Source organism: Chelonoidis abingdonii, chromosome 2 (genome assembly GCF_003597395.2).
Source record: "Chelonoidis abingdonii isolate Lonesome George chromosome 2, CheloAbing_2.0, whole genome shotgun sequence".
Lineage (NCBI taxonomy): Eukaryota > Metazoa > Chordata > Testudines > Testudinidae > Chelonoidis > Chelonoidis abingdonii.
The window spans coordinates 206,408,433-206,433,770 of NC_133770.1; the positions used below are offsets into that span (position 1 = coordinate 206,408,433).

At 42.3% G+C, this 25,338-nt stretch overlaps 1 protein-coding gene across 1 annotated transcript in view; it reads right to left on the minus strand.

The window, feature by feature from the left end:
• The window catches only part of LDLRAD4 (low density lipoprotein receptor class A domain containing 4), a 462,955-nt gene that overhangs the window by 417,888 nt on the left and 19,729 nt on the right, over positions 1-25,338 (minus strand). The window lies entirely within an intron of this gene.

Below are 25,338 nucleotides of genomic sequence, written 5' to 3' on the forward strand. Positions count from 1 at the left end.
ATATTGTGTCCCATCTACTAGGTGCTCTTGAAGAGTTAACATGTGAACCCAGAACACCCATACCACTAGGTGTGTAAGCTGTAAGAGAGTCTGGAAGGCCAGTACAGGTCCTAGTGGCTAGGTAAGTGGATTGTGAGGTCTGAGCTCTCAGAAGGGGAAGACAGACAGAAGGTCTGCACCCCAAAAATGTGCCTAGATGCTCCAGGACACAGACAGTGCTTGGTCTCTGTTCAAACTCCAGAGGTTTAAAGCACTTAAGTATTCAGCAACTGGATCCTCTCCAAGAAGTCTGGTTAGTGGAAAAGATGGGGCGCTTAACTAGACCTGTGATATATGATTTAGCAGGAATATGCCCAAATAACTGGTGTTCTGAAACTTACACTGGGGGAAAAAATTAAGAAACAGCTGGAAAAACTGCACCTGAAAGTCATCCCAGCAAAATTAAAAACAAGAACAAGGCTAAATCAGAGTCCAATATGCTTAAGGTGCAAAGCAAAATGCATTGAAACATACACAAAAAACTCAGCCAGTCAAGTTTTATTTTCTTCAGGATCTAACTCACAGTAATACACTTGCAGCATTTACCTTTTTATTTCATCTTTTTGCTACCACTTTCCTCCATAATGCATATGACAACTCTATTCTTATTATAACCCTTGAAAAAAATTTAATACTGTCTGAAGAAATGACTACCAAAAAAGAAACCTTCTGGGTAAAGATTCAAGGGAAAGCTCACAGAACTAGCTCAGATGTCAAAGAGGATACTAATTCTGAATTAGAGTGGTGTAACATGGCGATTGCTCAGACAAAATGAGCAACCAAGGGAAAATTCGCAGGAGAATGCCTAAGAATCTTCCCCTGGCTATTCCTTCCAGTCACCACTTTTCCTCAGATTTCAAGGGTAATTTCTCTTTGGGAGTTGTACTGTTTCTGTGAGATGCAGAAGAACTGACAACAGGAAGTCACTTGACCAACCTTGATTCTGATGTGAGGAGTGGCAAGTTCTAATAGCTAAGGCTGCAAGTCTCTCATGGAGGCCACGGAAGTCACGGATTCCGTGACTTCCTGTGACCTCCATGACTTCTGCAGTGGTCAGTGCTAGCTCAGGGGTTGGCCGAGCTGGGCAGCGCCCAGGTCAGCAGCAGCAGTTTGGGTGGGGGGGGAAGTTTGTGGCGGAAACAGCACGCAAAGCCCCCTGGCACCTCCAACACCTAGGAGCTGCAGGGACTCGTGGAGCCGGATAGGGAACCCCTGTGAGCCCCACCAACCCCAGCACCAGCAGGGATCCCAGACCTGCACCGCTGCTCGCCCCTCCCTCCGCACCAGTGAGGTCCTGAGCCACCTCCCCCAACACTCACGGCACCCCCAGATCACACCCTCCAGAGCCCAAGATTTAATTAGGGGTATACAGTAAAAATCATGGACAGATCACAGGCCGTGAATTTTTGTTTACTGCCCATGACCTGTCCATGACTTTTACTAAAAATACCTGTGACTAAAACGTACCCTTACTAATAGCCAGTCGATAGCTCAACAGAATAGCCAAGGTGAAAATGCATCCCACCACATCTAAGGTCGTGTAGAAATGTGGAGAACACTAACAGGCACTCTTGCACCAATATCAGTATTAAGACTGCATGCCAGATTTAGCACAACATCTGGAACACCAACTCCTTTCAGCGAAAGCCTGTGCTGAAAAGCTGACTGAATCAAAAGCTGCTTTGAGGTCATATACTCCACATGAAGCAGGAGGTTAAATTCTCAGTGCAGCTCAGCCAGAAGCTGGAGAGTAAGGACCATCTCCATCTGCCCAACAAAGAAACCTGATTGCTGTGGACAACTATGTCTGTTAGGTGCAGCTAAAAGACTTTACCAGGGACCAAAAACAATGAAATCAGCCTGCAGTTGCCACTCCCAATGCAAGTTCCTTTGCCCTTGTACAGGGACACGGTGAAGACATGGTACATCAACTCTTCACTCAATATAGCAGCTTGAGTGAAAGCTCATAGGTGAGCTTGGGGTTGAACTCAAGCTGTTAGCCTGACAAAACAAGACTATATTAATGTGCTCTAGGGAACTTTTAGTGCGCATCAACAGGGTCCACACAGGGCAATTAGTGCATGACATGCTGGTGCAGAATAATGCACCATGTAGACAAGCCCTAAGTTCACAAAGCACATTTTAGATAGGTCACTACATAGCCATCACAAAGTAACAACTTTCAGATCTGGGCTGGAGTTGAATGAGTAAATTGAAGGGAAGACACACTATATCCCATTCCCAGTTCCTTGATCCATCAGTGTTCCTAATAGATTAAATAAAATTAAAACTAAAATGGATAGAACTCCCAATGTTCATTTTTGGACATGGTTTTGTAGTGCTATGTACATTCTTTACAGTAATCTGTTATTCTCAGGTTTTGCTTTTCCAAGCTGGTACATCTTTTGTCCATCACTTGCTCTCAGATGTGCTTCTCCCCCCATCACCCATTTGGTTCAGTGTTTTCACAGATCGTCTCCACTGTGCTATATCACTGAGATATATCATTACTCCCCCATTATTATTCTTCTCCTCTCTAGTCCCTTACCTTACACAGTAGTTCCTCTCTAACTCCTGATACTACCCTGCAGTCTCCTGCCACTTCCCCTTGACCAGGAGCTTTTTACTATTTTCCTGAAGCAGCAGTACAGAGCACTTTAGAGTCTGGAATTCCAATCTATTTCACTGTGTTGCTAACACAGACAGTGCATGGCAAAGCAGTAGGGGAAAGGGACTTGGGAACAGTAGGAAGAGTGAAAGCATGTTGAGATAGAGTGAAAAGCATGCATCCTGCATTCTTTAGACTGCACATGCTGTACAATATGAATGTTCTTGTCTTATGCAATCCATCATACAAAGCTTTGTCTGAACGGGAACCTTGTTATGACAGCAATTTAAAAAAAAAGCTAATGGGCTATTGGAATGCATTAGAATAGAAACAGAATGTGAAAATGAAGTGGTATAGCTAATGTAGATTCTGTTTAGATCTTAAGCAGATATTGAGGTATTAAGACACCTTATCACAGGAAAGATTATTGACCTGGAGAGCTTGCATTAAAGGCAGAAATGTTTTCTAAGGAGTTTGTTATGGGGAAAGTCTAAAAAAAGCCCAGTTTACTTGCAGTGGGAACACAGAAGTTTGAAGTGACCTACCAGTGATAGAATACTAAAGGGCAAACGGCAAACTGCATATACTTGGAAAGAGGACTGGTATAATTCCTGCCTACTTGACATTTTGTTTATAAATTCCATTGATACCATCTGCCATACTGTAAATGCTTGCAGTGGCCAGGATTCCCTGGAGGGAACTTTTCTGAGGTTATGACTACCCTTAAAACTCTGCAGCTGTCCCACTGTAATGCTTCAGTGTAGACACTCACTACAGTGATGGGGATGGGTTCTCACTTTGCTGTAAATCCATCTCCCCCGATTCTTTCATTGACCTAGCACTGTCAACACCAGAGGTTAAGTTGCCATAGCCAAGTCTCTCGGCAGTATGGATTTTTCACCCTTGAGAGGTGTAGCTATGCTGATGTAAGTTTCCAGTGTAGAGCAGCCATGAGCAAATGAGTTTTCTACTTTCTTCTGGTACTGTACATGAGACTAGGCTTAGAGAACAGGCATAATTGTATTATTAACTGTGTAGACTGCAAGCCAACCTACCATGAAGATGTTACTTAAACATAGTATTAAATTCACACTGTTCAGCAAGAATCTATTTAATACTTTAACCAGAATTTGAGAAATCATTTCCCTCTCTTCTTAGCTTTTATTAAATGAGAATTTTTCAGAGTAAAATATGAGAGAAGTACTCATGCTGTGTCTGGAAGTGTTTTTGATCCTTGCCTATTTAATAGCTACACATGGCAGACCAGGATAAAAATTTCTTCCCCGTTCTGATGGAAAGTGGCCATGATAGGGTATATCTGAAATATTCAGAATAGGAGCTCTATTTGCTCCACTTGAATAAGTGACCAAAAAGACCTGGTTATAGTTGCCAGGATGGTGATTTTTATTTCAAGTCAGTCTCGTCAATGGTGCTCTGAAAGCACTGACCCACTGCCAACAAACTTCTTTCATACACAGCGAATCTGCATCTAAATGAGGTTTTCTTGCACTCTGAAACAAGAAGTTGTATTTTTTGCTTTAAGTGTTCTCTACAATAATATATTACATTTAAAAACTACAGTAAAAAAATACAAAAATTACAAAAATCAATCAAAAGATGCCTGTACCACCTTAATTCAGTCTCTTCATGAATATGTCCCAAAGGCACTCCTTCGCTTCTTCACCTCCTGCAGGCAGTAGCAGCAGCACTGAGGAAGCAGCCTGTCTCCACCATGCATGTTTCCTGGAGGCGCTCCCCCATCCTGTGCTCTCACTTTCCCTGGGCAGAAGGCAGCGGCCCGGGGAGAAAGTTCTGGGCAGCAGCAGCTTGGAGGAAGTGGCCAGAGCCAACACAATCTGGGCAGGAATCACAGCCTGGTTGCAGAGACAGCACAGGCAGCTATGGCTGCAGGAGGGGCCAGGGCTAGGAAAGCAAGAGCGAGAGGGCAGTGGGAGCCGAGCAGGGAGCTCAAGGGCTGGGAAGCCAGGTGGTGTAGGGGAGGGAAACAGAAATAATAGTCGTTGCCCAAAAAAGACAAAACGCAGTAGGAGGATCACCTCCGTAAAAACATTGGGAACCACTGCATTATGATACAAAGTTTTTAATTACATGATCACATACTATTTTTCTAAACTATAACAAGCTTTCCCCCTTCCCCAGAGGCTTACAGCTTTGACTAATTTTTACAGAGATGGCAAAAGGTACATCCTTCCTGACACCATAGTGACACATATACACACACCCTTGCCAAATTTCAAGTCCTTTCTCCACAGCATGGAGACATGGAGCTTTTCAAAGCAGTTGTAAGAACTTGTTTTTTAAACAGAAACCAAACCATTTTTTTTTCTAACTTCACCCGCAGAAACAGCTGGGCTGTTTAAGCTGAAATTTCCCTTCAGTAAAAATTCAGCCTGAGGCACACACCTAACTTGGAAAATTTCAGCTCAAATAGTTAAAAGTTTGGCAAAGTTATAAGCAACTGAAAACAACTCTTATACTGAAAAGTGTCTGGCGACTTTAATTATAGATGGCACTGTCTATAGATGGCATAGATGCCTAGAGCGTGTGTGCACACATGCAACCCTCACATACGAATATGTATACAATATATTTTCTCCTTACAATTGGTATGTGATACAGTATTAAATTTTCAAATACTATGTCACTGGAATCCATTTGAAGTTATTTGAAAGAGTTTCAATTTCAATGCACTTTGTACATGTAAAACATTCTTTTTAGCAGATTCATGATTTCATCAAAGTACTATAAACGTTTTAAGTACAAGCAGCAAGAGGTTATTCAGGGAGGCAGAAACAAGGACCTTTGAACACTGTATCACTCTAGAAGCTGGCATGTCTGTAACTGAAGCTAGTTCCAGTTGTGTTGGAAAAGTGACAACAGCCATAGAGCTAAAAGGGATGGACAACACCAGATCTGGTTCCCTTTAACTGCTACTGAAAATAAACATCTGCTTTGCCAGAGGAAAATGGAATATTTTCATTTGTGATTTGCCTTGAATAACAACTCGAGGCCAAGAGGAAAAGCGAACAGCCTACTCCTGCATCTTTGTGAAAGTATACAAACTGGTTCTTTCTGGCTGTATACAAGCTGGAGAGGAGTCGTCAGTCCACAAAAATCCCAGAAGATGGAATCCATCCACAACAGTCAATGTTTAACTAAGGTAAGATGAGAAAGGAGTGATGAAACAGAGCTTCACTAAACTTCAGCGGGCACAGAAATAAAGGTGTTCACAAGGTGCCTGAGATCTCCTGGTTTAGGTCATTAAAAAAAACCCAAATCTCACCATATAAAAGCTGGACGTGAAAACCAAGTGAATATAGAAAATGTCTACATTGAAAGTGGAGGAAGAGGATCTGTACACCTCACAGAATCTAGAGCTGCTCAAGAAGTCTATAATCCACTTAATCATCCTTACCACTGACTGTCTTATTATACCTACTATTGACAAAAGATCTTTTTAATACACAAGTAGCATATAAGAAACCCAAGTGCCCAATAAACTTGAATTTCAGCTGAAAGCAAATAAAAAACAGCTGAATACCAAAATTTCAAAGAAACCATTAGTAGTGGTGGTGGTGGTTGTGAAGAAAGAGAAGATTGTCCTATGCATTAATCCAAGTGAGACAGAGAAGCCAACAGTCCAGTTCCAGGTTGGGAAGACATTTAAACAATCAACTCCCCCTTATTAATATATTTACTAAACTAATCTACTGTAATGGTCCAAAACACTATAGCTTACTGGAGTGATACTGACATGTTTTGGGCTACTTCTCTAGAGAAATCTGGTTTGATTTAAATAAGGATTTTCCAAGACTCAGGTTTAAAGAAGAGCTCCCATTCAGAGCATGCAGCACATAGAATCATAGAAATGTAGGACTGGCCATCTAGTTCAGTCCCCTGCACTTAGGCAGGAATAAGTATTGTTTAGACCATCCATGACAGGTGTTGCTCTAACCTATTCTTAACCTCCAATGACAGAAACTACACAACCTCCCTAGGCAAGTTTGTTGCAATGCTTAACTATCGTTACAGTTGATACGTTTTTCTTAACATCTAACCTGAATCTCCCTTGCTGCAATTTAAGCCCATTGCTTCCTGTCCTGTCCTCAGTGGTTAAGGAGAACAATTTATCACCCTCCTCCTTGTAACAACCTTTTATGTACTTGAAGACTGTTATGTCCTTTCCTCAGTCTTCCCTTCTCCAGACTAAGCCAATTTTTTAAATCTCTTTCATTGTTCACATTTTCTAGACCTTTTGTTGCTCTTCTCTGGACTTTCTCCTATTTGTTCACATCTTTCCTGAAGTGTGATGCCCACTACTGGATACCATACTCCAGCTGAGGCCTTATCAGTGCTGAGCAGAGTGGAAGAATTACTTCTTGTTTATTCCTTACAACAGTACTAGTAATGAATCCTAGGAATGATGTTTGCTTTTTTTGCAACGGGATTATACTGTTGACCCATATTTAGTTTGTGATCTACTATAAATGGCCAGATCCTCTTCTCCAGTACTCCGTCCTAGGCAGTCATTTCCCATTTTGTATTTGATTGAATTGATTATTCATTCATAAGTGGAGTATTTGTCCTTACTGAATTTCATCCTATTTAATTCAAACCATTACTCCGGTCTGTCAAGATCATTTTGAATTCTAATCCTGTACTCCAAAACCTTGCAACCCCTCCCAGATTAGTATCTCCCAAAAACTTTATAAAATGTATTTTCTAACCCATTATCCAAATAATTTATGAAGATATTGAATAGGACCAGACCCAGGACAAATGACTGCAGCACCCAACTCGATATGCCCTTCCAACTTGATTGTGAACCATTGATAACGGCCACTTCCCTCAGATCCCACTGAGGAATACACTAAGAAACTGCACCATCTACTCAGGACACTCCCTACACTAACACTGGAACAAATCAACATACCCTTAGAGCCCCGACCAGACTTATTCTATCTACTACCCAAGATCCACAAACTGGAATCTTGGACGCCCCTATTCTCGGATGGCGACTCTCACTGAAGGACGGCTGATATGTGACTCATCTACTGATACCTAACTTAGCTATCTCCGACAGCCCTGATTTCCTGAGGAACACATATGGTTGTCACCTCCAGAAAACACCATCCTAGCACCATGGGCTAGAGGCTCTCTACAGATAACATCCCTACCATCAGATGGAATACAGCTGTCTAGGAACAGGCTATATCCTCTGTGTACACGAACAACTGGCTGCGAGCTTCTGGTCCTTTTATACACAAACACACTATTTGAATTTGATGACAATATATATCTCCAGATCAGTGGCACCTGCTATGGCACCCGCATGCCCACAATAAGCCAATATTTTTATGGCTGACCTGGAACAACGCTTCCTCAGCTACATCGTCCCTCTACACGTCTTCTCTACCGTACACTACATTGATGACATCTTCATCATCTGGGACCCTATGAGAAGGAGCCGTGATTCTCTGATTACTCCACAGCTTCCACCCCACCAATCAACTCATGCCTGACAATCTACACGGCGAGGTCCACTTTCTAGACACCACGCGCAGATAGAGTAGATAAGTCACTAACACCACCTGTGGGGTTATATCCGAAAGCTTTAGTTCTCGGGCGCAGTGGTCTACTCTTGCAGTGCCGGGTCCAGATGATCGGTATTCGGTGACCGAGGTAGCATACAACGATCCACCTGTCTTATCAGGACCAGTGCACTGAGTGTACAGACGCATTCTGCGTCTAACCCCTCAGAGCAGATACCCACACCTTACACAATCTCCACAAGCAACTACATACCCGCACGAGGATGTTGTAGTAACAGATCAAGTCCAGACGGTGTAGCCAGAAGCTCCTACGGAGTTACAAAAGCCCAAGAAAAAAGAACCACGCAGGACTCCACTGGCTGTTATTCCTATGTCTCTGTTAGTGAACTCTCCCTCACGGCTCAATCAGGATCTAACCTCTGTGTGTGTATCGTTGTCAACCACTTATCACAGGCCTTGGTGAGCCCAATCCTTGCGCACAGGACAACCTGCCAACCTGGAACGTATTTCTCACAGCAAATGAGTATCTGTGTTATGAGTATGCTTCAGCTCATGACCTATACATTGCACGAAGCCGCCGGGGGGGATGCCAGAACATCTGCCCACATATCTACACCAGTGCACCATCACGACCATAACCAGATCAGCCACACCGATCACCAGGTTTCATTCACCAGCACGTTCACCGAACGTAAATGTGTAATGCCAGTCGATATGCCAGCAATGCCCCTCTTGACTATGTACATCGGCCAAATCCTGGACAGTCTCTACGGAAAAAGAATAAGATAGGACATCCAAACTCAGTTTAGGAATAGCATATACTTGTGATAATGTTTAGCACCTTCACCTCCCTGGGCCAACTATGCAGACCTTTAATGTGTGCCATGTCTCTGGCAAGCGGGACAAAACTTTCAGACCATGGACTGTGGCTAGAAGTAGTGTATGAGATTGTGCTGAAGCTTCAAGTTTTTTGCAAAGTTTGCAACAACCATTCAGTCCAGGGTATTTTTGTGAAAGTCCTGCAACTACTTATTTTTGACTTTCTCACCCCCCTTGGTTTCACACCTCTAGTGCGTAGACAGGGTCCTCATCCTCCCTGAGTTGAACATAACCTCGTTATCTTAGCTTGCTTGCTAGCTATACTATTACCTGCCCTGACATTTTCCTACATTCATCTGATGAAGTGGGTATTCACCCACGAAAGCTCATGATCCGAAACGTCTGTTAGTCTATAAGGTGCCACAGGATTCTCTGCTGCTTTTACAGATTCAGACTAACACGGCTACCCCTCTGATACTTCTCTCTCAGTACAGCTTTTCAGCCAGTTGTGCACCCATCTTATAGCAGATTCCTCTAGGCTATAGTTCTCTAGTTTGTTTATGAGAAGGTCGTGTGAGATGGTATCAAAAGCCATATTAAAGTAAGACATATGCCATCTACTGCTTTCCCTGTATCTACAAGGCTTGTTTCCCCATCAGACAAGGATATTAGGTTGGTTGGACATGATTTCTTCTCGGCAAATCCATGTTGACTGTTATTTAGTATCTTATTTTCTTCTAGGTGCTTTACAAATGTATTGCATTATTTGTTCCATTATCTTTCCAGGTACCAAAGTTAAGCTGACAGGTCTATAATTCCCTGGATCATTCCTGTTCCCCTTTTTTGTAGATAGGTATTACATATGCCCTTTTCCAGTCCTCGGATATCTCTCCCATCTCCATAAGTTCTCTAAGATAGTTGCTAATAGCTCAGAAATATCATCCAATCACTGTAAACTTTTTGGTAAAAACTGAAACAAAAAAGGCATTTAATACTTCAGTCATTGCTGCATTTCCTGTTACTGTCTTTCTCTCCTCATAGAGCAATAGGTCTACTCTGTCCCTAATCTCTTCCTTCTGCTTCTAATGTATTTGTAAAACGCTTTCTTGTTACCCTTTATATCCCTAGCTAGTTTAACCTCATTTTGTGCATTGGCCTTTTTATTTTGTCCCTAAATGCTTGTGTTGTTTTTTATATATATTCTTCCTTTGTAATCTGACCTAGTTTCCACTTCTTGTATGATTCTTTTTTGAGTTTCAGGTCATTGATCTCCTGGCTAAGCCAAGGTAGCCTCTTACCATACTTGCTATCTTTCCTAGGCATTGCTATTCTTTGCTCTTCTGCCCTTAATAATGTTTCTTTAAAAAACTGCCAACTCTCCTGAACTCTTTTTGCCTTTAGACTTGCTTCCCATAGGATCTTGCCTACCAATTCTCTGCATTTGCTCAAGTCTGCCTTCTTGAAGTCTATTGTCTTTTTTTTCTGCTGTTTTCTCTCCTACCATTCCTTAGAATCATGAACTCTACCATTTCATGATCACTTTCACCCAAGCTGCCTTCCATCTTCAGATTCTCAACTAGTTCCTTCCTATTTGTCAGAATCAAATCCAGAATAGCTTCTCTCCTAGTAGCTTTCTCCATCTTCTGTAATAAAAAACTGTCTCCAATGCAGGGGCGCTGAAAAGGGAGGTGGGGCAGGGGCCATGGCTCCACCACTTTTAAAAAAGGGATAGCTATGCCCTCCCACTTTTTACTGGCTGTAAGGGTAAACGATGGGGGGTGAAGGGGCGGGGAGGAGTGAGCAGGGGGTAAGGGTTTGAGGGAATAGATGGCTTTGGGGCAGGGCCTCGTGGAGAAGGGATGGTGAGGGTTGTTGCCTCGGGACGAAGGGGTGGTGTGGGAAACAGGGCCTCGGTTCAGGTGCTGGTGTCCCCCCCCCCCCCCCCACACACACACACTTTTAGGGAGCTTCTGTTGTTCCTGCATCACGAACAGGTTAGATAATCTGTGCTCTGCTGTATTATCTTCCCAACAGATGTCTGGATAGTTGAAGTCCCTCATCACCACCAAGTCTTGTGCTTTGGATCATTTTGTTGTCGTTTAAAAAAAAGTCTCATCTATATCTTCTTCCTGGTTAGGTGATCTGCAGTAAACCACTACCATGACATCACCCTTGTTTTTTACCCCTTTTATCCTTACCCAGAGACCTTTAACAGGTCTGCCTCCTACTTCTTTCTCAACCTCAGTGCAAGTGTATACATCTTTGATATACCAGGCAACACCTCCTACCTTTTTTTTCTGCCTGTCCTTCCTGAACAAGCTCTCCCCTTCTATACCAATATTCCAATTGTGAATTATCCCATGAAGTCATCTGAGATGCCAATTATGTCATAATTGTGATTATTCACTATTATTTCTAGTTCTTCCTGTTTATTTCCCACACTTCTTGCATTAGTATACCGACATCTAAGATGTTCATTTGATTTCTCCTCTATATTCTCTTCTTGTTTGTCCTTTGTCCATGTTGCAATTTCCCATGTTCCCCCCAGATTCTGATCCTTTACCGAGAGCTCCATGTTTTGGACTTACCTGTGGGCTTTTGTCTCCTGCCCTATCAAACCTAGTTTAAAGCCTGCCTCATTAGGTTAGCCAGTCTGTATCTGAAGACACTTTTCCGCTTACTTGAGGTGGACGACCCCATCTCTGCTCAGCAGTCCTTCTTGGAACAGGATCCCATGGTTGAAGAAGCCAAAGCCCTCCTGGCAACACCATCCATGCAGCCATGCATTTATCTCTAGAATGTGTCTGTCTTTGCCTGGGCCCTTACCCTTGATGGGAAGGATTGAAGAGACCACCATTACTGTGCCCCCAACTACTTCACCCTCCCTCCCAGAGCCCTGAAGTAACTTCTGATCTGCCTAGGGTTATATTTTGCAGTATCACTAATGCCCTCATGGATGAGCGGCCTGGAGTAGTAGTCAGAGGGCCGGATGATCCTAGACAATCTTTCCATAATGTCATAGGCAGCACAGCTCCTGGGATGCTAGATGGATGCAACCATTCACCTCAGAAGGGAGTCACTGACCACAACCATTCTTTGTTTTGTCTTGGGAGTTGTGGCCATGATCTTCCCAGCCTTGGAGGTACATGGCTTCTCCTCTACTCATCCCTCATTGCCAGGGCAGGATATCCTTTTTTTTATCTCTATAGACAGTGGGTTGGGAGCAGGGGTGGATTACTGTCTGCTGCCAAAAGTAATCAGTCACCCAATTCCTCCCTGTGAAGGAGCCGTTTCACCCTTCCCTGGTGGTGCTGCTGCAGTCCTCTCCAGCTGGATTGCTTCCTCAAACTTGGGCTCTCCATATGCATGTTTTAAATTAATTCCTCCTCTGCACAGATGCTCCCCAGCCTAGCCACCTCCCCCTGTAGCTCTCCCACCTGCCTCAAGAGATTCTACCAGTGGGCACCTCTCACACTGGATGCTCCATTCCCCCCACAGCCTGACTTTCTATAATGAGGAAATTTGCAGGCCAGGGACTCTGCAAATCCACACCACACATGTGGATCTTATCATATGGACACAAGGAAAACCTGTTATTTAAAACCACTCCTGAGCCCGGGAAGAGAAACAGGTTGGATTTTGTATGGGTCACTTATTTTTAGTTAGAAGGCAGAGTGTGGTCAGATGTTATTTTACATGTTAGTTCTCAGTACCCCAAGAACTGTCACACATACCATTTTTAAAATATAAACAGAATACCTTCAGTATAAATACATTATTCCTTAAATATTACCCGTGCATGCATCTCAATGATTATGACTCTTGACAAGGTATGAGCTTTCAGTACATACACCTTGTGTGTGTAACTCTTTGTGGATAAATATCCTGTAAGACATGTCTAGTGTAGTAAGTGTGTCAGATATGAGGCGAGAGATGTTGCAAAAAAAACAAGGGATCCTTTGCCAATGTGTGTCTGAGCACAAAGATTCTGCAGTACACTTACCTCACTTTCAGAGGATTTTTATCCAAGTTCCAATACAGTACTAATATAAATTAGTATAGATATTTTTAAACACAAATATTCTCTCCTCCCGAGCATTTTGTGGATGTTGTAGGTGCCTCTATTAAATTCCTAACTCAAAACCACAGACTGAGTTGCAAGACTGAACTTGTTTACATCACTTTATACAAGCTCCCCACCCCAATTTACACCCTCGCAAAGATTTTCAACATGGCACTTTTCACTGCGGTATAACAATTTCCTCTCTCTACTCAAATAGCCCATTTTGGTTTAGCCTAGGATCCTACAAGTCTTCTCTGCAGCAACTGAATAGTGTGTACCTAAGTGACTTCTAATATGCATTCCTGTATCCTGTCTTTGTCTGTAAGTTTCAGTTTCTTCTACAAAATAACTTACACTTTGAGCATCAATTTAATGCTGAGCCAAAACATCATGGGTTTCTCATTAGAATGAGTGTTATAACTGAGCATCTCTTGAGGACTTAGATTAAATATTACCACAGTAGAAAATGCTGAAGAGCTGTTCAGCTTCACTGAGGATGCACTGTGACAAAGCATGTACCTTGGTCTTTCATCTGAAATGGACAGGAATTGAACCACTGAAGAACAAGCTAAAATGCGGTAAAACTGAACAGTGCCATCTAGTGTGAGCAGGGGAGGTTTGGGGGTTTTTTTAATGTTGATTTTACCAATTTTCAGAACACTGCCAAATAATTCAAGCTGTAATTCCAAACACATAGAAGGAGAAAAAAAAAAAAAACACTGAAAACAGGCACAACTTTTAAGGCAAAAGGAGCTATGACAATTTATACCAACTGAGGATCTGCACCTGTACGTTATGGGTCTATGAAGTACAGTTCAATGCCCAATTAGAATCTTGGTAGGCTTGGTTCTTGTGTTCATTTTCCAGAGGTTGTCATACTTCTTCATAGAGTCATTATTATCCTACTTTTGGAGCAAAGTTCGTAACTGAAGTCCGTATTACACTCAAAAAACTATGTTCACAGAACTTTAAGGTTGTAAAGTCAATCACTCAAAAGTTAGGAAAGCCCAGAATTAATGTTGCCTATGGAGCCTTAGTTTGTATCATAATGTATACGCACTAGACAGTCAGACTTTAAATACATCATCACATACTATTTTTTTCACAGGACCCCTGCCTCTTTCAGTGAACAAGATCAATATCGCTCATTTAAAGAGCAGCTATTCAGTATTTGGTTTTCTCCTCTTTGTTTAATGTGTGGTCCCCATGACTTATTTTACTAAACAATATTCAAACCTTTCTCTGAAGATAAAATTATTATTTTCCTCCTGGGTTTTTCTATGGCACCTATCACTACATCTGAGAGATTCACAAACAATAATTAATTTATCTTCACAAACCCTGTCAGTGCAGGGGGAGTTGTTATCCCTATTTTACAGATGGGGAACTAATGCATAGAGATTAAGGTCAAAATGAACCATTAATTTTAGGTGCCCAATTTGATATACCCAGGACCTGATTTTTCAGAGACAGCACTTGGCACATTCAAATCAGAGGTCCCACTGACTTCAGTTGCAGCTGCGAGCCCTCAGCACTCCTGCAAATCGAACACCACCACCACTCCCAGATCTCAAGTTAGGCATGCAGAAAATGAGCACCACACTATCAAAGTTACCAGGCTAACTGCACCCCTGACCCTCCAGATCTCTAACTGCACCCAATACCCTGTCACCTCTCTCAAGGTGCCAATTCTCCCAGCTTCACACTGGGGTGGGGACTGCAGTCCCCATGACCCAACAGTGATTACCTCAGCAGGCCCAAGCTAAGGTTCAGTACCTGCAATTCTGCATTTTGGGAGCGATGACCAGCGGTATCTAGTGACCAGACAGCCTTCTTATAGAAAAGTACAGTTTATTTAGAACTAAAGTATTTCAGAGAAATCCATCTTTAAAAAATAATGGCTATAGACAGTCTACACCTGTCTTCCTTAACACTTACCATCCACTGGCAATCTTGGGAGGTCCCAACTGCTTCAGCCATTCCTTCAGTGCTGTCTGACAACTCCCCCCACCCATCACTCCAGAGAATCTTTTAAACCATTTAGTGTCCCTCTGATCTCTAGACTGCCAGCCTTGGCAAAACAGCTGTGTAAGTATTGCTGAAACCTAAAAGGAACATCGTTCACACTAATAGGTTGGCTATGGTCTTGTAACTGTCCCAGTATGTGTTGGGAGGCTGCTTGTTTAGAAATATTGTGTTGCCTTCCTCCTTGTTTTTCCAAATCCCACTATTAATGTAAACCAACATATTCATACAGGAAAGCCCAATGACCCAATATACACAAGGGCTCTCTTACTAACCAGATCACATGCAATATTCATAACATTATTACAGATCAGTACTCCTAGATTGTTATTTAGCAGCCTCCACACCTGCTACAGACAATTAGTGACCACAGGTGGTTTAAGTGACTTGAGTAGCATCACACAGGACCTCTGTGGCAGAGGCAGGGATAGCATCCAACTCTCTAGGGCAGCATTCAAAATGTCTTAACCATGAGATGCTTTTCCCTTACTGCAGTCCTCTACCTCATTCACTATGCACCTTCCAAAGTCTGCAATAAATGAACCAGAGGTCCTACAGACAGCAGTCTCCTTTACACCTCTGATGCCCACCTAGAGCAGGTCCATCCTGTACACTGGACAGGGATCCTATGGAAATAACATGTGATTGTATAATTGAAGACTACATCATAAATGTTGGGCGCTTTACTTTACAACCCTAATAATATTATTTGAATGAAGCTTTCTGTGTTCAATTTTCTAGGTTTTTTAAAAAACAAACTGAGAAAAACAAATTGCATCATGTGCATACTGACATGCATATGGGTCATCAGCTGAGTGGGAACCATTAGATCCACCATCCGTACCTCTGCCATATGAACTAATAGAGTAACTGACAGCAGTAGTAGATTGTTATTGTCTATGTGACCGGGCACTAGATGGGGAGGAGGACACTCTGCCAGAAGGTTTCACAGATAACTGCTGATAGCACAGGAAGGGTGAACCTCAGGAATCTTGGGTTCCATTCCAGGTCCTGGAAGGGAGTATACTTTAGACAGCATAAATTTTTCTGCCATTTTCCCCCAGCACGATCTCTTCTGCCCCATCCTCTTCAACCTGTTCCTGTCCTGTTTTACCTACCTGGCTCCTTGGCCCAGTCCTGCTCTCCTTGTCTATAGAGTCCCAGTCTTCATATATCAGGCTTCTCATCCTAGTCCCCCCATTCCGGCATCTTGTCCAATGTTTATCTCTCCTACAGACACACAGACAGGCTTCCAAGCCTAATCTCCTTGCCCACCCAGTCACAGTTTTATTTCCCTTACCCTCCAGTCCCAATCTCCTCAGACTGCTCATCCCAATCTTCTCCTTTCCCTCCTCCAGGTCTGGCTTTTGTTCTCTCTGCTTTGTTACCAAACTACTACCTCCTCCATGCTGCCTGGGTGCCAGCCAGGGGTGTCACTGAGAACACAGGAGAGATAGGCTCCCTGCCATGTTTCAGAATGTAGCCCTACTCCAGCCCACAGCAGCTAGAAGTAGCCAGTACAGGCAAAGTCTGGCTACACCCAGGTAATTCTAGATTGGAGCATGCTCAGTCCCTCTGTGAAATCAGTGCTCAGTCTGGTCAGCACTAGGAGCTGTAAGAGGCTCGAGTATGCTCAGGGAGGGAATCTTCAGAGCTCACCAGCTAAAATCTCTGACATGCTAACTGAAATTTTTCAGACTCATAACTTGGCCAAAACTGGGCAAGCTTTCACACGCAAAGCAAAAGGCACTTCCCTGACACAAGGGCCACCCCTCTACTCAATCTTAAGTCCCTGGTCCAAAGCCAATGGGGCGCCTAAAACTTCCCAAAGAAAAGTTTGCCAGACATTTTTTTAACATTATTTTTTCAATGTATTATTCCCAAGTCTCATTTTTGGAAACTGCTCAACCATTTTGACTGAATTTTTCCAGCATACTTCAGCCTGAGGCAGACATTGAGAATGGAAAATTTCAGACTGAATGGTTAAAGTCTGGCAAAGTTATAAGCAACTGGAAAACAGGCTCTGTTAATGGGGAATGTCAGGCAATCTTACTAATATGTCATGCTACCAGCTCTGCCTATAATTTGGAAACATTCATAAAACTAGAACATTTTGTCATTCTCCAAATTCACTGCATTATGGTAGGTAACATCAAGTGACCAAGGGAATGGTTAGCACATTACATACCACCGTGGGACCGTATCCAATCTCAACTATTGCAAAAGAAGATACTTCAGCTGTCATCTTAGAATGTGCTGAGGGAAAAAGAAGAGGAGAAAAAGGAAAGGAAAAGACTCCAACTGGGGAATGTTAAGTGTTAACCATTGTGTTACAAAGTGGCTCTGGTTGTCACTGATTCAATTTGGTTTCTTCAAATATCATCATCAATTGCCATTTTTGAGTACTGAAACACCATGAGTAACTGTTTAGAGATCAAAAGGTCTACACCAAGTATGGATTACGTACTATGACTAAACCAGTTCCTGTTTTCTCTCACAAACACATGCAGTGTCTCATTGAAGACAGCAGTGCATTCTTGTTCTCTGAGTTTCAGCTGGAACTCCCCCAGACCAGCACTTATCATTGGCATTTATGATTCTAAATCAACCTGTTCTACATCCTTATATTTTAACTCACTAAAACACATACCCACAGATGTATAGCGCAGCCATTCCAGTTCAAAGAAAGGGAGCATTTCCCTTACAGGCAAAAGGCACAGAACATTCTTCCAATGCAAACAAAACTAAACAAAAAAATCTGTTATAAAATTAAGTTACTATGGTGAAATTAAAAAAAACTGTACAGAAACAATAAATATAAAATCCATATACATGTCCCAACCTTTTTGCAATCAGCTCTACATTCAAAAGTAAATCTGAATTATGTTTCAAGAAAGTATGGCAAATTTGGACTTTCAGAGCACATTTTTCTTCATTTTCTATTATTAGTTGGAATTTAGTTGTCAAGACAACAGCTCTACAAAATGTCACTTTATCTGAAAGCAGAATGTCATGAAGTCAATATCAAAAGTTTGTCAGATTGGCCTTGTCTCTAGCCAGGAAATGCACTGTGTCTCATTGTGATAGGGTCAGGATGCTGTCAGAACAATGATTAAATGGATTAGATGCTTGTGCATATTTGTAAAAGATCACAGGAATATTTGGAAGAGATTGCAGGATTCAAGGTCCACCTAAAACAACTGAGCATCAGTGAGGATCAGTTAGCATCAGCAAATTTGCTGATGCTATGTAAGATGTCTGGTACAAGGTGGTGGAAAAAATATAATGCATAGAACCTAACTGATGACTGCGTACCTTAAGGCAGTGCTTTTCGAAAGTCAGGCTGCCACTTGTTCAGGGAAAGCCTCTGGCGGGCTGGGTCGGTTTGTTTACCTGCCACGTTTGCAGGTTCGGCAGATCGTGGCTCCCACTGGCCGCAGTTCGCCACTCCAGACCACTGAGGGCTGTGAGAAGCGGCGCAGGCCGAGGGATGTGCTGGCCGTCGCTTCCCAAAGCCCCCATTGGCCTGGAGCGGGGAACCGCAGCCAATGGGAGCCACAACCAGCCGAACCTGCGGATGCAGCAAGTAAACAAACCAGCCTGTCCAAGCAGGGACTTTCCCTGAAGAAGTGGCAGACCAGCTTTGAGAAGCACTGCCTTAAGGGACTCCCACACCAGGTATGGAAACATTTAGTGTTTGTGTTTTTTTGCAATGCGGCACAAGAAGAAAACAAGAACATTCTTTACCCCCCCCAAAAATCATAAATGCCTTACAATGAAGTCCATTTCATACTAGCAGTGAAATGGAGCATAGACAAACGTGTCAGCATTATTTACTGAATACATCGCATGCAGCTGCAACCAAAAAGAACATGCTTCCAAGAATTAGGTCAAGTTTTATGCTGTGAGATAAAACTAATGTACAAAAGATGCCCTTCTCTTTTGACTGTGTGATATTTTCATTCTAGTAATAAACCTGGTGCAACATGAGACATGCACAAGATCTATAATTCACAAGCTTACTGGGTAGCCATGCGGCACCAGGATTCCGGGGCACTGTCAACTTCAGGTTTAGCTTTTCTGTAGCCAGCAAGTAGGCTAAAGTCACATCTTGGCTTAACTATGACTTATTTTAGCTACTCTTTATTAAAAAAAAAAAATGAAGAAAAAAAGCTTTTTTAAAAGTAAAGTGAACTTTTTATCTGGCTATTTAAATTCTATCTGCTTGAACTGGCTGTTGAAAATGCATTTGGATAACCACCAACTTTCTCAGACTGTCAAATCATTAATGCCTGTAATTTATCTTGACTCATAACAATTAATACATATTCATTAGAACGTAAGTGGGCACTGTTCTCGGTAAGACAACCTTATTTAGGATCTATTGAATTTCTTATACAAGTTGCAAGTGAAAAGGGAGAACCAAGTCTAAGAGATCCCCTCCATATCTTTTATATATCCCTTGTCCTTAAAACACAGCTGGCCAATGTAATTGATTAGTACAGTGAATTTCCCAACCTGGGGGGCAAATCAACAACATGACACCCAGATTCACCCCAGCTTCCATGGCAAATGTGTTCCGAATGCTATGGATAAAGTAGTGGACAGCTCCCTTGAAAGGGGTCTGCCTTTCCTTTTCCTGTTCCCAAAGCATCCCTGAATGCACCACCTGTTGAAGCAGCTTATGTGTACAGGATTGTAGGACTTTTTTCCATCACCACTCAGTTGGAAGCAAAGAAGCAAAGGAAAAAGGTTTAAGAACAGAAAAGGAGAGGAGAGAAGATGGACAGAGAAACAGAGATATGGTGGCAACGATCCATCAGAGAAAGGCTGAGAAGCACAAATTAGTAGCATTCATAAATAAATATATTTCTTTCACCTTATACTGCTCTGCTGCCTACATCTGTTCTCATTTTAATTTAGAGAAAGCCAATGCACTCAAATTGCAAGTCCCAGATGCCATCATCTGCCATCAAGGAACTGCATCATAAATACCTATGCCAGCTCTTATAATCAAACCCTATTTTTTGTTGAGGGGGACAAGGTGAGCAAAGTTAAGTTGGGAGACTCTGCACTACCCTTCCACTAACCCAGTTTTTAGCAGAACGACTACGGTTCTTAGTTAAAAATAATAATAATAATAATAATAAAAAAAAAAACATATTAGTCCACAATTAATCCATAGCATGTTTAGAACGGTACCTGGGCATTCAAGAGAGGGAGGATTGGGAATTACCTCTGCAGTACAGTACACACAGCAATAACTAGGAAAACTGCCTGGAGAAGTTAAAAGCATTCCCATGGAGCAACAGGCACTTTCACCTACCTTGCATTTTAGAGGATAGAAAGGATCATTCCATGAACCCCTATGAAGAAGGGATGAGAGAATAGTTCCTCACTCCAGCCGAGACAGCAGGCAGACTCTGGTTGAATTTGAATCCTCCAGCTTCATACCCCTTTCTCTTTCAAGTATGATTAATGTTTTATTTTACAGGTGATTTCCAGTACGTGGTCAAGCTATTGTGGCTCTGCCTTGTGTTACAGTAACATCCAGATGGAATGCTTAGTCTGTATTCTATATTACCCACCGTCACTGATGGTTAAAACTACAGTCACATTCCCAGAAATTCATATGCATACCATAGGATTAGGCAGCCCAGTACCTACCTGGATCATTATTACTATTTTCACCTCTGATTTAGGTTTTAAGGATGGGGTCACTCTTTTGGTTTAGGAATTAAAACCGAACTGGTAGCACCATAGTTTATTGGGACACCTTTCACAATGAGCCAAAACTGTCCTGTAAAAATTAAACTTAAGACAAAAATATGTATTCAGCATTTGACCCTACAGAACTTTTGTTGCTTGATAAGAAAATCAGGTTTCAGCTGTTCAGAACGTTCTTTTACTCCCAGTGCTGAGCAATAAGTGATATTGTCTCATACCCTGTACGAATGTCACTGTTTAGATGGCATTAGAAAAGCAAGGGAAGGGCTTTCCATTTTCAAAACCAACTATAAATAAACCATCATTTTTTACATCTGGTAATATGATTTATTCAAATTCTCCAGAACTGCAGGCATTGCAAAAGTTATACAATTGGCTTCTCCTTTGCAAATGCAGCAAATCATGAGACCACATAACTACAGTACAGGATTGCCAGATTCCTCCTAGACATTTTTTTTTCCCTTCAACTATAAAAGTATTTTTCTTACTATGCAAAATATAGTAGCGCTGACATCAACAGGACCAATTTGGTGCTACATTTTCAAATGTGTAGACATACACAATAAATTATATATGTATTCTTTTTTCCTTGTACATAGATAGGAAAACAAAATGATTTCAGGTTTAAACATATCCAGTGTTTCCATTTTATGTACACATCCTCTTTTTCTGTAGCATATGCTTATTTCACTTCAACTATGTAGGTTCACATTGGAAGGCACCTTTTTGCATATTTTGCTTTTTCCTTTCAGTGTGAAATAGGCACACGTCAGCTTAAATTTATGGCAGATTGTTAATGATTTATTAACAGAATAAGAAGTGTGATTATTTTCCCTCACTGAATGAGCGATGTGAGTTCGCTCATAAAAGAAAAAAAAAAGTTTTTCTTGGGAATTGAAAACTAAACATTTAAAGCAAATTTACAACTCTCCTAGCACATTTTAAAGGAATATGCAAGGGAAACATAACCTCTTGAAGTGAGGAGTGAATTTTGGTTTGTGTCAACCAATGAAGACATACAGTATTTCTTGTTTGGAAAACATTACACAAACACTTTGCTGCTGTGAGAATACAGAAAGCTAGAAGCGACATGACTATAAACAAAGTTTAGGCCCTGATCCTGCAACTGGACCCATGTGGGCAGATTCCTGTGCCCCAGTGAAGCCAATGGGGTAGAGCAGCTTGCCTGTGTGGCTCTGATTGCAGGATTGGGGTCTTAATTATAGAAGTGGGATCTGTTCTAAGAGTAGCTAGGAAAGTCTGCACTATCATCTTTATATTCTGCCAAGTAAACACGTTTGATGGCAGCGGGCCCCAGCCCTGCAAGCCCTCTCTGCCCAGGACTCCTGAAGAATCGGGTTCAGTAAGTCTACATCTTTGTCTGTTAGAAATAAGAGGATAAATAAAACTAAGGATCAACTCACAAAAAGGCCCTTGCGGTGCCTTTTTCAAATTAATGTGTTTTAGTCAAAATCAAATATTAAAATAGAAGATTATTTCCATCTCTCTCTCTCGACCAATATAATAAGTACTGTCAGACTGGAATCTAGCCTTCATAAATAAGTGTGTATAAACTTTGGGCTGGATTGGCACCTTGCAGTGAACCTTAAGTAATTGCTGCTTTAGGAGCAAAGTAGGCATCAATTTGTGATTCAGACGCAAGTGAGACTTTGCTTACCATTTGCTCCATTGGGGAAGTAAACTTAGCCACCTCCTTTCCTGCCACAACTTCCCCCTCCACGGTAATGGCTCGTACTCTTCCCCCTCTGCAAGGTTTAGTTACACAAATAGCCCAGACAGGGAAGCTGTGACAGAGTGGCACCCACCTCTCATAAGCGCCCCCTGGTCGAGTTTGTGTGTGCCTGCTGTTTTTCCTCTGCTCGCGGTGCCCCCTCTTGGCCGCTGCACTGGTCAGCCAGATCTTCAGTGACCCAACCTTCCAAACGAGTCACACACTGTCCATGTGCAAAAAACAAACAAACCCCTTTGGGGTACACAGTCCAAAAATGTCCTCAATGTCCGGCAGCCCTCCCTGGTCTCAGGCCCTTAATTAGTCCAATGGGAGCCCCCAGCAAAACCCCCTCCGTTGGTGTATCTTTCTGTAGCCCTCTCTGGACTCAGTCTGTAACCAGTCCAGCAGGGCCCATCACAGTACTCTTGCTTGGTCCAGCTAGGTAGCAAGGTTCTGACTCTGGAATTGAGCAGCGCCCTGAGGGCTTCTTCCCTGGGGACTCCTTCCCTCCACGTGAGTCCTCAATGACCCTAGCCTCCCTACTGAGCCATCCCTCTTGGACTCAGTTCTCTGATCACAGCTTCCTACTGAGCAGTCCCAGGGCAGCCCCCTTCCCTAGGGTGCCACAGTTCTTATTCCCTTCCTTAGAGCATAGCCACTCCCCATCCCAACCCAGTAACCCTTTAAGTATAAGACAAGTCTAAGGGGAAAACCAGTGCAGGAGAGTTGGCAGTTTTTCAAAGAGACATTATTAAGGGCACAAGAGCAAATTATCCCACCACACAGGAAAGATAGGAAGTATGGCAAGAGACCACTCTGGCTTAACCAGGAGATATTCAGTGATCTAAAACTCAAAAAAGAGTCCTACAAAAAGTAAAAACTAGGTCAAATTACAAATTATGTAAACAAATAACACAAGTATGCAGGGAAAAAATCAGATAGGCCAAGGCACAAAATGAGATTAAACCAGCTAGAGAGATAAAGGATAACAAGACAACATACTACAAGTACATCAGAAGCTAGAGGAAGACCAAGGACAGGGTAGGCCCATTACTCAATGGAAGGGGGAAAACAATCACTGAAAATGTGGAAATAGCAGAAGTGCTAAATGACTTTCTTGTTTCAATTTTCACCAAAAAAGGTAGTAGCAATTAGACATCTAACATTGTGAATGCCAGTGAAGATGAGGTAGGATCAGAGGTTAAAATAGGGAAAGAACAAGTTAAAAATTACCTAGACAATTTAGATGTCTTCAAGTCACCAGAGCCTGAATAAATACATCCTAAAACACCCAAGGAGATGACTGAGGAGGTATCTGAGGCATTAGCAATCATCTTTGAAAAGTCATGGAAGACAGGAGAGATTCAAGAGGACTGGAAAAGGGCAAATACAATGCCAGTCTATAAAAAAAACAAACGGGAAATAAGGACAACCCAGGGAATTACAGACTAGTCAGCTTAACTTCAGTACCCGGAAAGATAATGGAGCAAATAATTAAGCAAGCAATTTGCAAACACTTAGAGGACAATAAGGTGATCAGCAAGGCTACGATTTAGTCATGGGTATTTTTAATATGTCATAGACAGGTCATGGTAAACAAACAAAAATTCACAGCCCATGACCTGCCCATGACATATTAAAAATACCTGTGATTAAATCTTGGTGGAGGAGGCTCCTGTAGCCAGCGGACCGTGGCTGCTCTGGCTGGTTGACCAGGGACCACTGTCCAGGCCAGCGGACCACATCTGCTCCAGCTGGCTGGCCAGGGACTGCTGCCCAAGGACCACTGGAGCAGCAGCTAGTATGGCTGTCCCCTGGGCCACTCCAGCAGTAGCTGACGTGGCTGTCCCAGCAGCTACCTGAGCAGCTGGCCCTGGAGCCAGCTGCTTGGGGGCCCTGGAGCCAGCCACACTGGCCACTGCAGAAGTCATGGAAAGTCATGGAATCCATGATTTCCACAACCTCCATGACAGACATGGAGCCCTAGTGATAAGTAATGGTCAGCATGGATTTATCAAGATCAAAGCATATCAATAATAGTTTAATAGCCAACCTAATAGCTTTCTTTGACAAGGTAATAAGCCTTGTGGATGGGGGAAACAGTAGACGTGATATATATTGATTTTAGTAAGGCTTTTGAAAGTGTCTCGCATGACCTTCTCATAAACAAACTAGAGAAATACAACCTAGATGGAGCTACTATAAGGCGAGCGCCTAACTGGTTGGAAAACCATTCCCAGAGTGTAGCTATCAGTGGTTCACAGTCAATCTGGTAAGGCATATCAAGCAGAGTCCCGCAGGGATCAGTTGTGGGTCCATTTCTGTTCAACATCTTCATCAATGATTTAGATATGGCACAGAAAATACACTTATAAAGTTTGTGGACAATACCAAGCTTGGAGGGGTTGCAAGTGCTTTGGAGAATAGGTTTACAATTCAAAATAATCTGGAAAAACTGGAGAAATGGTTTGAAGTAAACAGGATGAAATTAATAAGGACAAATGCAAAGTACTCCATTTAGGAAGGAACAATCAGTTGCACACATATAAATTGGAAAATGACTACCTAGGAAGGAATACTACAGAAAAGGATCTGTGGGTCATAGTGGATCACAAGCTAAATATGATTAACAGTGTAACGTTGTTGGCAAAAAAAAAAAAAGCGAACATCATTCTGGGATGTATTAGCAGGAGCGAGTTGTAAGCAAGATACAAGAAGCAATTCTTCTGCTCTACTCTGCACTGATTAGGCC